Source organism: Rhinatrema bivittatum, chromosome 6 (genome assembly GCF_901001135.1).
Source record: "Rhinatrema bivittatum chromosome 6, aRhiBiv1.1, whole genome shotgun sequence".
NCBI classification, from domain to species: domain Eukaryota; kingdom Metazoa; phylum Chordata; class Amphibia; order Gymnophiona; family Rhinatrematidae; genus Rhinatrema; species Rhinatrema bivittatum.
In genome coordinates, this window is record NC_042620.1 from 345922439 (window position 1) to 345936604 (window position 14166).

Consider the following 14166-nt stretch of genomic DNA (forward strand, 5'->3'; position numbering starts at 1 on the left):
CGCCTAAGCTCAGGACCCCTGCTGGGCTCAGGCATTGCAGTTTCCCGGACGAACTGAGCAGAACTGCAGACGATGTCCAGAAGTGCCACAGTAAAGGCAAAGACCCTCCTTTTGCCGACGGAGATGTTCGGTCGGAGACAATCGCCCACAGTTCACCTCCATAGGTTCCACCCCGGAGGAGGGTGGTGGTGCTGGTGTGTTAACTGGAGGACTAGGAACACGTGTGGGACGTGGTGTAGGAGAGCGGCGAGCCTTTACTTCTAGGCATTTTTGCTGGAGGCGATGATCAATCTTCCCGGCAAGGGAAATCAGGTCCTCTAGAGACGTGGGAGTCTCATGGATGGAGAGCTCATCTTTGAGAGCGCAGAAGAGTCTATCTAGAAAGATGGCTTGCAGATAATCTTCTTGCCACCCAGGCTCAGTAGCCAGAGTCCTAAATTTCACCGTATACTCAGAGAGCGTCCGTGATCCTTGGAAAAGGTGGAGTAGGTTATGGCTGGGTACAGCCTGGCAGCCTGGGTCTCCGAAGGTCTGCTTGAAGAGAGCAATGAATTCAGATAACTTGGAAAGTATGGGATCAGAGTGTTCCCATAAGGGAGAGACCCATGCAAGAGCCTTCCCTTCCAGGCGAGATAGGATGAAGGTCACCTTGGTGATTTACTTCAGGAACAATGAGGGTTGTAGTGCAAATTGCATGAAGCACTGATTGAGGAAGTCATGACAGGAGCGTGGATCCCCATTGTATCGAGGAGGTGCAGGAAGTGCCAACGATGCTTTGGGAAGCATAGAGGCCGATAGGCCCACAGGATTGGCCAAAACTGTATCTCATTGCTGGGAACGAAGCTCTACCATCAAAGAAGCCAGCGATTTCAAAGCTTGGTGATGTTGTTTGACCGTGGCGGCCAAACCTGGTAGGGCCCTGGAGGCGGGAGTCTCCGCTGTGTCCATGGCCTTGGCAACCTGTTGCACTAGGGGGTGGACCCTTGTCCTGGAACAGTGGAGAACAGCTCCCTGGTAGGGACCAGGAAGCACCTGCCCTCAGGGGGCAGAGCACTGGAGGAGACAGAGGCTAGGATGAGCTTCACCACTGGAAGCCCGTGGTCTCCCCAGGTGGAGCCCGTAGGGACCCAGGCCGCTTAGACTTAGGTGGGCCTTGCAGGGTCTCCTGGAGAGATGATAGACAGGCATGCCCACAGCTAGGAGAGGAGCACAGGTTCGAGACTGGAGGTCAGATGGAGCAGAACAGCGTAGGCGATGACAAGGCTAGGGACAGAGCCAGAATCAGGAGACATAGTCAATCAGGCAGGGTCAGAATCCGGGAGTCAGTCCGAGGAGTGCTCAACAAAGCAGAGGTCAGGTTCCAGAAGTCAGATGAGGTCACAGGCAAGCCAAGGTCAGAAGGCAGGTAGCAGGCAGCGTAGTCAAGGAGCAAGCTGAGGACAGAAGGCAGGCAGCAGGCAGAGTAGTCAAGGAGCAAGCCGAGGTCAGTACCAGTGAGACAGTCCGGAGGTACTACCTGGGGAGACGACAGACAAACACAGGAACAAGAGGACACTGGAATGGAAGGATGCTGGAACAAGGCTGGAACAAGGCTGGAACAGAAGGATCCTGGAACGAGACTGGAACAAGACTGGAACAAGACTCAGAACACAGTAACAATCTAGCACAATACTAACCCGATTGCCGAGGCAAGGAAGTGCAGGCAGGGACTTCCTTATATCAGGCAATCAATCAGGACGCGCCGCGGAACTAAGACCTGCTCCTGTCCCTACAAGAGGCTGGGTGGTCCGCTTGCACACTTGTAGGGGCATGGCCAATGCCATGAAAGGTGCCAAACTCCAACGTGAGGCCTGGTGCACAGTGGAAGGCCCAGCGACCGCTGCCGCAGGACGCCGAGGCCTGGAAGAGCTCGCAGCTGCCGCTAGGGAGGCCAACCCGGGACCCACCTTGGAACCAGAGAGGTGAGCAGGCCTGTGCGTGGGCTGGACGCGGACAGGGTGCGCATTCTGCACAACAATTTGTTATTAAGGCCCAAGGTGTTAGAATTGGGTGCTTTTTTCTTGTTAAAATTTCCCTACAAATATCTTATTAAATATCAAAATGCTACATATATTTTTTCTTCCCTATGCAATTAATAGCTTTTTTGAGTAATAAATTGCCTGCTATATTAACATCTTCTCCTGTTGTATTTAGATGGCTCTATATAATATTAGGTCTTTCTTATATGCCAGCATTTACCTTTTGAATTTTATTTTGATTTTTTTCCAGAGGTTGTGTTCCTTGGATCTCTCTAGTTTGAGGACTAGGATTATATTAGACTAATATATTCTTTCTCTTTTGTTAAATTTGATTTCCTTTTTCTGTAATAAGAAATTGTTTAAATTCTTTTTTTCCTATTTGTCGCAGTTTTCTAATTGAAGTTTATAATTTGAATGTATATTGAAATTCTAAAAATAAATAATAAAAGAAAGAAAGAAAATGGGAGAGATCAGGCCAATAAAATTTTTGTTCCTATTTTAATAAATTCGTGGGTAAACATTAAAATACAAACTGACAATGAAGGTCCCAATGGATATGGGACCCATAAACAACAGGAGTTAAATGTTGAATGAAAATAACATATTATTCTTAAAGAAACTAACCAGTTAGAACATTAATGAAAATGTTCCATCTAGAGTAACCAAAATCTATTTCAGCAAATCTTAAGAACCTTAATTGCTGATGTTGTGATGGGATGGTGATTTGTTCTCCCTGGCTATAGTGGAAGTCAAAGAAGGTTTGTTGACTGAAGAGATTCTGCAGGTTTTGATGTATGTCCTACTAATTCCAGAAAATAAAATAAATGATCGTGGGCAGTGCCTGAAACCTCAGGGAAGGCAGTATGTTGACAGACATAATACCTATGATATTGAACTATGATTTATATTTACAATTATTTTAAAGGTAACTACCTTTTGTTTTGGAAAGCCATCACAGTTAACTCTTTGGAGTTTCACTTTGCCCAGAATCAAAATAACCAAATCTTGCTGCATAAACCTGGAGAGGTTCTTCTGACCTTCAAGAATGGCAACATTGCATTGGGCAGGGAGAATATTACATCATAATTCTACTGTGACCCATGACTGAATGCTACCAAGACAATGATGGTCCATTTCCTTTGCAGAGATACAATACATCTTGTGTCAGCTTTTCTTCATTCTCAGATCTTGAGTTTGGTTCAGCATTAGGCTACTCCAGCTACTCTACTGAAGACAAAACCATTAAGTATCCGCAATTATTGCAGAATACTGCCACAAAATTGTTGGTAGGAGGAAAAAATATGATTATATAACTCTGATATTACGGGAACTACATTGGTTTCTAGTTTTACTTATTTCATGTATTTATTTTAATAAATGTATAAGCTGCTCAATCCTACATACTCAGAGGAGAACAATAAAACAGGAGGGTAGGCTATCTAACAAAGCCGTTTGGGCAACAATGTAGATTAGATGCCAAAATAGTCCAAATGTAACTTTATTTCAATTCATACAACTGCCTGACTCAGGCCGAGTTTCGCCCTGCTTAGGGCTGCCTCAGGGGCTAAAAACAATAAATATGTAAAATAAATAAGACATACATAAAAACTTAATAAATAAATAATAAATAATATATGGTGTAAAAAATAATGTAAAAAATATTGCTCATGTAAAAGGTACCACAAAGAACAGTAAAAACATAAATAACACATAAAAGAATAAGAACTAAAGCACAATGAATTGAAATATAGTGGCATATCAATGTTTGTACCTGTATGTAATGGTGCAGTATATATATTTCTCTCTTATGATAAACACACCAAATGTTTATTGGTCTGAAATTCTGTAAATAATTAAACAACTTTTTTATATCAAATAAACTCTGTCTGCAAACATACAGTGGGTGAGAAGTGCAAAGCTTTTTTTATATATCAAATTAACTCAATCAGCAAACATACAGAAGGTGAAGTGTGAAGCTGGAAACATAAATTTGAAAAAATATATTAAACCTGCTTTATTCTAGATACCAAAATACTATGTAGATTAAATGTGGCCATTAATATGAGATGTTTATACTATGGAAAAGATATTTGAATATCTGTGGATTCAGACACTAACTCTTAAGTTTTAAGACAACAAAAAGAATAATACCAGCGTTAACCACCAAAATCAGGATTGCCAAGTGAATCCATTCTGGTCAAAGCTATCAAAATATTACTGCAAACTATTAGAAAAAAATTTTTTTTTGTATGTCGTGATAACTGTACTGACACAGTAATAAAAGAAATTGTAATAATATTAATCAACCATTATTATATAGCGTGTGGCTCTATTTATAAAAACACTGTATAAATTGAATATAGCCAGTAAATATAAAATATATAAATTAATGCAAACTAACGTGGTGAAATAAATCTATAAATAAAAGCGCTGACTCTTCAATTAAAAACAACAAAATTGCCGGCTTGACCCGATACAATCGGATTGCCGCCTCCAGCCAAACTAATCGTGGCTGCAAAACTCATGCAGAAACTACAAAAGTTCGACTCAAATATACATGAATCATGACGTCCAATGCACATAATGACGCTGCCAAATACGAACGCGCCGCTAACAGCTAAAGCCAACCAGTGTAAACAAATAAGAAATATATAAAATATTTGGCTTTAAAAATTATTTAACCATCCTAGATACTTACTGCGATAATAATGAAGCTGCGTGCTGTCTCCGATCGGGTACACCAGGACCATTTAAATTGCTATTCTACCGATGTAACATTTAAATAGGTTATAAAACTGCGCCAAAACGACTTGTCAATCATGTCCGGGGGGAGTGGCCAAACAAATACCCATATGTAGTGGGATTGAAGACTATATAAAAAATTTGTCTGAAAAAATGTAGTCTAAAGGATTTTATATATAAATACCTATAAAATTATCTGCCAAAAATGGAACAATCTATAAAGATTACAATATTAAATAATTTTTGAAAAAACAGACGTCTCAATTGACCTGAATTACTCTCACTCTTAACATTGCATATGTGTATCGCATTCATAAGGAGAACTGCAATGAACAAAAGGAGAAAAGGTACTGCTAATGTAAATCTCTTACTGTAATAAAAATACAGTGCTAGCTATGATAATGAAATTGGACCACTAATTAAAATGTGTATGCACGGAGGTCACGTGATGTGGTGAACGGGATCGGACATCTCTGATCTCGCTCCGGACGACCAGGCTCCCCTCTGCCTCCATCCACCGGCAAAATTACCTTGAAGCACCTTGATTTGTTGCGGAGGGACACAGCTTATGTCGATTACTTCGTTTATGTCCAAATCGCTTTCCAATATGCCCCCGAAGCTGGCGAAACGTGAGAAAGAAAAAAGCAAAGGGCCTGACCCCAAGATGGCGCCCGGGGTGGCTGAGACGACGAATGGAGGAGATTTTCAGGTTAGTATGCCGCTACCCCCCACGGTGACTGAAATTAAAGATGCGGTCCTGGCAGCTTTAGGCTGTAAATTCACAGGGATCTCGGATCAGATCGGGGCACCACGTGATGTGATTACAGAATATGCTCCACGCCTAAATCAAATTGAGGACCGCACGTCCACCCTGGAAGATGAAGTATCTGGGCTTAATGGGAAGGTGGCTATGCTAGACAAATTGCTCCAAGAACAGATTGCTAAGACTGATGACCTAAAGAATAGGGCACGCAGGTCGAATATTAGATGCCTGGGAATCCCAGAATCATTAGAAGACCATCTGCTTCGACCCTCTCTCCTAAAATGGCTGCCGGAAGCCTTAGGCCTTCAGGAGTTGGAAGGAACTTTGGAAATTGAGAGGGCCCACCGTATGGGAGCTAAGGGCCCTGACCAGTCAAGACCTCGAGTAGTCATCTTAAAATACTTAATTTTCAACACAAGCAACTACTGATGCAGGCTGCCAGGAAATGTGGTACTTTGCAATTTCAGGGAGCAAACATCCATCTGGCACCTGACTTCGGCAAGGGTGGCTGCACTGCGCAGAGCACTTGCCCCCATGTGTGGCAAATTAATAGAAAAGAACATCCGTTTCACGATGCAATTTCCAGCTAAGCTTCGTATCAATCATGAGGGGAAATGGCGCACTTGCACAACCGTCGAGGAGGCAACTCAGTTCTTGGAAACCCTGAATTCCAGTCCTAAAGCTGAAATACTATGTGGCTGGGTTATAAGTAAAATGGAGGTGGAGGGGAAGCTCTGGGTTATCCGAGCACTCACGAATGACTTCACTACCAGACTCTAGATGTCTGGATGGGTTACTTGTTTTTTGGGAAGGGAGGGAGGGGGAGGTGGGCAGGGCACAGGTGTTAGTGGGACTGTTTCTGTTTAAGCTTATCTTTATGTTATCCATGCTATTTATGTGTATGCTTGCCATTTTTGTTCTATGGGCACGAACCCCTGACTGGGAGGGTGAGCTAGGCTGGGAGCTTGCCCTTCTAATTTTTTCTATTTTACATTGCAGCTTATCCCTTCCTAAGACCTCATGGGAAGTAAAGGCAGGATAATTTCTTGGAATGTTGACGGGTTGGGTATCCCTATCAAATGGAAGAAAATCTTCCTGCATTTAAAGCGCTTAAAAGTTGGCATAGCTTGCCTCCAGGAAACGCACTTAACAGACATAGAAAGCAAGAAACTCTATAGGGAATGGGCCGCTGCCTGTTATTTTTCTGCAGCTAAAGGGAGGAAAGGGGGTGTTGCAATCTTAGTGCATAAGAATATCCCATTTACGCTCACCCAGGAAATCAAGGACCCTAAGGGTCATTTCATAATAGTAATGGGAATGTTAGCAGGGAAAACTGTGACTATCTGTAACATATATGCCCCAAATTTGCCAGACCCTGCTTTTGTCACACATCTGATCACTATCCTGTTAACTAACTCTCAAGGGGAACTCCTACTGGCGGGAGACTTCAATAGTGTTTTCCAGGCCAGCCTGGATAAATCCCAAATACCTAAAAGCTGTAAGATATCCTCAGAATCAGGGGTTCAGCAATTCTGTAAACGTTTGGGGCTTTTGGATGTTTGGCGTTTGTTACATCCGGATATTAAAGCATATACTCATGTTTCCAGGGCACATTCTACATTGTCTAGAACAGATTATATTTTAGTCTCAGATACCCTATTCGGTAAGGTAGACAAAGCAGACATTGAATCCATTGTTATTGCGGATCATGCCCCGGTGTGGGTGGACTTGTGGCTGTCTACTCCTCAAGTGGGTCAGAAGGTGAGGCATATTCCTGGGTCCCTAAATGAGGATAAAGACTTCCACCTTCATCTTACAGAAGTGGGACGAGTATGCCATGAATAATGAGCAACATATTTATTATTATTTATTTAAAGCTTTTCTATACCGGCATTCATGATGCAATCATATCATGCCGGTTTACAGATAACAGGGGGTGCAATAACTGAGAACTATTAACCAGTGCCGAGGAAGTAAAAAGTTACAATATAACAAGGCAGTTGAAACTGGGGGAGGAAGGAGACAGGAATAGACAAGAATTATATAAACTTTACAGAGCTAGATTATTTACATTGTGCAGTAATGTCTCTTTAAGGATACTATTTACATAAGGATGACCCCTCTTTGTACTGGGAAACGAGCAAGGTAGTTTTACGGGGAGAGGTTATAGCGTATGCTATTGCACAGAGGAAAAAATTAAATGCCACTATTTTGCAGTTGGACTCCCAGCTACAAGCCACACAGCAACTGCTAGCTAATTCCCCATCTCAGGCTCACAAAGATGCTTATAAAGCTTGTCTCAATGCTTTAAACTCCCACCTTCATCTTAGGGCGCAAAAGTCGCTTAAAGCCTCTGACCATTTTTTCTTTCGTTATGGGAACAAATCCAGTAAATTACTAGCAAGGATGGTAGCCATTAAGACCCGCAAAACTTTCATTGGTGGCCTCAAATCCCACCTTGGTCACCATGTTACCTCCAGCAAGGAGATTTGTACTGTTCTGTGGGAATTTTATGAAGGGCTCTACAGCGAGGATAGGCAAGGGGGAAAGTCTGAAGAAGAGTCTTTTTTTTAAGATGTACAATTACCCCAGATTCCAGAGGATAAACGTGAATTTCTAAGTAGACCCATCATGGAGGGGGAGGTACGAGGTGTTATTTGTACCGGAAAAAATCACAAGTCACCAGGACCTGATGGTTTTACATCAGAATACTATAACATTTTATGTTCCTCCTTGGTGGGGCCTTTAACATCCTTTTTTAATCATGCATGTGCAATTAATCACTTTCCCCCACAATTCAATAAGGCATTTATTACTGTTCTCCCCAAGCCGGGGAAGGACCCCACTCTAGCATCTTCCTATCGACCTATATCATTATTAAATTGTGATTTGAAACTTTATGCCCATATATTGGCCCAGAGACTGAACTCTGTATTGCCCTCTATTATATCTCCGTACCAGGCAGGTTTTGTTGGTGGCCGTAATGCTGGGGCGCATGTAATCAGACTTCTCTCTGCCATAGAAACTTCACATTATCTAAATTTAGAGTCCATGGCAGTAGGGTTTGATTCGGAGAAGGCTTTCGATCGTGTGTCCTGGGACTATATGTTCTCAGAACTCAAACGCTTTCGGTTCCCCAGCCAGGTTATTCAGGCCATATCCATTTTATATAGACAACCAATGTCTCGTATTGTAGCAAATGACACTGTTTCAGAGGCCTTCTCTATCAACCGTGGGGTACGTCAAGGTTGTCCATTGTCCCTGATTCTGTACATCCTGACCCTCGATCCACTATTACGGAAATTGGATGAATCCCCTATTATTCAAGGGATCCATTATAAAAATAGCAATTTTAAAGTGGCTGCTTTTGCAAATGACATGTTGGTCTTTCTTTGTAAGCCGGCTGTCTCACTGCCACATGTCTTACATCTACAATCCACAAAACCAAAAACAATTGTTACACTGGTAATTAATTCATGAATTAATCTCGCCAAATATATGTAGGCCCCTCACTCTAAGGGTCTGTCAAAGTCATACAGACTCCTAATTACATCTACAATCTACATTTCGGAGCTTTGCTGGCTTAAATATTAATGTGGACAAGTTGGAGGCGTTGGATGTTCTGGGTACTCTAAGGTTTAACTGGCCAGGTACCTTTCCCTTGCAATGGGTTAATACTTCTCTTAAATACCTGGGAATTTACATTCCTGCTTCCCCTAGTAAGTTGTATGGTTTAAATGTTAATCCCTTGAAGCAGAAGCTGCTTAAAAACCTCTCTACATGGCAGGGATTACCACTATCCCTTTCAGGGAAAATTTTGTTATTGAAAATGATGGAAATCTCTAAATGGTTGTATCTTTTTCATATGCTACCTGTCTGGCTTAGGAAACAGGACATACATGACATTAACAAGGGGCTACAGCAATACCTATGGAACGGCAAAAGGGCCCGCATACCTCTAAAGACACTAATGAAACCAAAACTGAAGGGAGGCCTCAACTGTTTTTTAGCCAAAAAAACATCCTTCAAAAATTGGAAGAAGGATCCATCTGAAGAAAATAGGATAAAACATAAGCATTGTCAAGGTAAGTGTAAAACATTGATAAGACAGGTCAAGAGAGAATTTGAAATGAAGTTGGCCATAGAGGCAAAAACTCATAATAAAATCTTTTTTAAATATATCCAAAGCAAGAAACCTGTGAGGGAGTCAGTTGGCTCTTAGGGAAGATAAGGCCATTGCAGAAAGACTAAATGAATTATTTGCCTCCGTGTTTACTAATGAGGATGTTGGGGAGATACCAGTTCCAGAGATGGTTTTCAGGGGTAATGAGTCAGACGAACTGAACGAAATCACTGTGAACCTGGAAGATGTAGTAGGCCAGATTGACAAACTAAAGAGTAGCAAATCACCTGGACCGGATGGTATGCATCCTAGGGTTCTGAAGGAACTCAAAAATGAAATTTCTGATCTATTAGTTAAAATTTGTAACCTATCATTAAAATCATCCATTGTACCTGAAGACTGGAGGGTGGCCAATGTAACCCCAATATTTAAAAAAGGCTCCAGGGGCGATCCGGGTAACTATAGACCAGTGAGCCTGACTTCAGTGCCGGGAAAAATAGTGGAAACTATTCTCAAGATCAAAATCGTAGAGCATATAGAAAGACATGATTTAATGGGACACAGTCAACATGGATTTACCCAAGGGAAGTCTTGCCTAACAAATCTGCTTCATTTTTTTTGAAGGGGTTAATAAACATGTGGATAAAGGTGAACCGGTAGATGTAGTGTATTTGGGTTTTCAGAAGGCGTTTGACAAAGTCCCTCATGAGAGGCTTCTATGAAAACTAAAAAGTCATGGGATAGGAGGTGTCCTTTCGTGGATTACAAACTGGTTAAAAGACAGGAAACAGAGAGTAGGATTAAATGGTCAATTTTCTCAGTGGAAAAGGGTAAACAGTGGAGTGCCTCAGAGATCTGTACTTGGACCGGTGCTTTTCAATATATATATATAAATGATCTGGAAAGGAATACGACGAGCGAGGTTATCAAATTTGCGGATGATTCAAAATTATTCAGAATAGTTAAATCACAAGCAGACTGTGATACATTACAGGAGGACATTGCAAGACTGGAAGATTGGGCATCCACATGGCAGATGAAATTTAATGTGGACAAGTGCAAGGTGTTGCATATAGGGAAAAATAACCCTTGCTGTAGTTACACGATGTTAGGTTCCATATTAGGAGCTACCACCCAGGAAAAAGATCTAGGCATCATAGTGGATAATACTTTAAAATCGTCAGTTCAATGTGCTGCAGCAGTCAAAAAAGCAAATAGAATGTTAGGAATTATTAGGAAGGGAATGGTTAATAGAATGGAAAATGTCATAATGCCTCTTTATCGCTCCATGGTGAGACCGCACCTTGAATACTGTGTACAATTCTGGTCGCCACATCTCAAAAAAGATATAGTTGCGATGGAGAAGGTACAGAGAAGGGCAACCAAAATGATAAAGGGGATGGAACAGTTCCCCTATGAGGAAAGGCTGAAGAGGTTAGGGCTGTTCAGCTTGGAGAAGAGACGGCTGAGGGGGGATATAATAGAGGTTTTTAAGATCATGAGAGGTCTTGAACGAGTAGATGTGACTCGGTTATTTACACTTTCGAATAATAGAAGGACTAGGGGGCATTCCATGAAGTTATCAAGAAGCACATTTAAGACTAATCGGAGAAAATTCTTTTTCACTCAACGCACAATAAAGCTCTGGAATTTACTGCCAGAGGATGTGGTTAGTGCAGTTGGTGTAGCTGGGTTCAAAAAAGGTTTGGATAAGTTCTTGGAGGAGAAGTCCATTAATGGCTATTAATCAATTATACTTAGGGAATAGCTACAGCTATTAATTGCATCAGTAGCATGGATTCTTCTTAGTGTTTGGGTAATTGCCGGGTTCTTGTGGCCTGGTTTTGGCCTCTGTTGGAAACAGAATGCTGGGCTTGATAGACCCTTGGTCTGACCCAGCATGGCAATTTCTTATGTTCTTATGTTCTTATGTCCGGGTTTGGAATGTTACAACCAGGCCTGGTTTATTGCGCCATATCAGGGACTGGGTCTGTGGCACGGCCTTTCATTCTCCAATGGATCACTATACAGCTTGGCTTTCCCCGAATGCACCTGGTGCTACATTACACTTCCCGGATTCCTTACTTCCCAAATCAATAACTAGTAGTGTTGTGATTCGTCCCCTGCGTCAGACATGGAAACTGTTGTGTCGGAAATTCCACATGCCACCAGAAGCATCTATATGCCTACCCATCAGAGGATGTAAACTATTGCAGCCAGGCATGACCCAGCTCCTCTTTCAACAGTGGTCGACCAAAGGTCTAAAATTCATGTTTCAACTTCTGGAGGGGGAAGCTGGATGTTACCAGATATGTAGTTTCCAAGAGTTGGTGACTCGATATGCCATTCCTCATACTGACCTATATGGATATTTACAATTAAGACATTTTATGTCGGACGAACAAAAGGCTAATCTGGCTTTTTTTCATGGTCAAAAGGTGCGTGACTTTCTGTTAGGAGAGGACGGAAAGCGCCTGTCCTCTTCTCAATATTATTTAGCGTTGGAGGAATTGACTCCGTCATTAACATTGGACTGTGTTGCTGACTACCGAAATCGCACGGGCATCCATTCCGGCGGGGGCCGTGCATTCAACCAGGCAGAGGCTCCCTCTGCCTGGATGAATGGCCGTGCGATTTCAGCGCTTAAGGCAGTCACGGCATGTGGCTGCCTTGAGCGCTGAAATCGCACGGAGAGGAGAGGGGAGAAGGGATGGAGGGGAGAATCGCACGGAAAGGAGAATCACACGGAGAGGAGGGGAGGGGAGGATCGCAAGGAGAGGAGGGGAGGAGAGGATCGCACGGAGAGGAGAATCGCACGGAGAGGAGGGGAGGGGAGGATCGCACGGAGGGGAGGGGAGAATCGCACGGAGGAGAATTGCACGGAGAGAAGAAGGGAGAAGGGACTACCGTAGCAGGCCCGAGCCTTGCTACTTTTTCGGTGGTTTTTTTTTGCTTCGGGAGGAGGGGACCGGACGGGGCTGCAGGAGACCGGACGGGCTGCACCGGAGACCGGACGGGGCCAGGGCAGGTAAGCGGGGGCTGGGGGAAAGTTTGCTGAGCATCGGGGAACATCTGGTACCTGTCATTTCAAATGTCATTTGAAATGACATTTCAAATAACAGATACCAGCGCGGCCGTGAAGCGTTAGGCCCGCGAACCCAGGATACTGTATAGGTGCTCTATACAGTAAAATGGGTTGCGCGGGCCTAACGCTTGCCTAAGGCTTCGCAGCCGCGGCATGCATTTGCATGCAATTAGAAGAGAGTATCGGGCGCTAAGTGAAGAGAACTGTGCGTGCGGGGAGGAAGGGTGCGCCTGACACTGCCGCGGCCTTACAGTATCGAGCTGAAGGTCCCATAACAATGCAAGCATTCACTGACACAAATACAGCTGATGGCTGAACATCTATAAAATGCTCATCCATTGCTAGAAACATAAAGTGGCTCCATTGGGACTTGAACCCAAGACCTTCTGTGTGTGAAACAGATGTGATAACCTCTACACCATGGAACTATTCCCTTGACTGATCTTTTCCTTATTACACTTTCAAACACCTATCCAGTTATTTTAGAATACTGTTTGAATAATTCATGGGATAATCGCCTCAGCCACCATTCACATTCTAACATTTTTTACTCTTGGCAAAAAATAGATCTTCCAAGAGCCATCCCATCTACCATGAAAAATGTGTTTTACTAGAGTCACTGCTGAATTCTTTTTACCACACAAGATGTTGGCTTAGGAGTTTACCTAAAGCTTCCTTATTTTGTCTCCAGTAACCATTCCCACACTTCTTCTGGGGAAGACGATATCTGCTATGAATTCGCATGAGCTCAAGTAGCAAGCATAGAAGGAAGGGCCTGTAAACCTATCCCACGCATATAGATTGTGGGTATCCTGAAAACCTGACAGGTGGAGTTTTCCACTGCACATATATGGAACCCATTGGTCTTCAACTTGCTTTTTCGGTATCTAAGTAATCCTTGCACTCAGACTCATGACTGTTTCTGCAGCAAGTTAAAAATGGCTCCACTGGGGATTGAACCCAGGCCCTTCTGCGTGTAAAGCAGATGTGATACCCACTACACTACGAAACCAACTGATTCTTTCTTTTAATCTGTGAGCAACCGTCGAACCCTTGATGCCAGACTAAAGGAGGACTAATTGAACAAGCATCTCAGCTAGAGAAGTGCATTCATTGAAAACAAAATATAAAAATGAAATCAGTGGAGCCAACTTGTTTCTTTCTTATTTATTTATTTTATTTATTAAAAATTCTTGTATACCATCGTTCATAATATACATCACAACGGTTTACATGTTACAAAATTATAAAATCAAACTGAAATATCTAAAAGGTACAGTAAAATATGATAAAAAATAAAATTGTTAATCAATTATTAATAAAAGAACATAAAACAAAGATAAAAATAATGTTTCTTTAAACCAATGAGTCCTTTTTTTCAAGATAGTCAATATAAGCCTGTTCGAAAAGCCATGCTTTTAGAGCTTTTTTAAAA

The 14166-nt window shown here is 42.5% G+C and overlaps 1 non-coding gene across 1 annotated transcript; it reads right to left on the reverse strand.

Annotated features, from left to right (window-relative positions):
- Nucleotides 1-13670: 13670 nt before the first annotated feature.
- On the reverse strand, nt 13671-13743 carry TRNAV-UAC. Its single transcript has one exon. It is a non-coding gene; the product is annotated as a tRNA-Val (tRNA).
- Between the last annotated feature and the right edge of the window lie 423 nt (nt 13744-14166).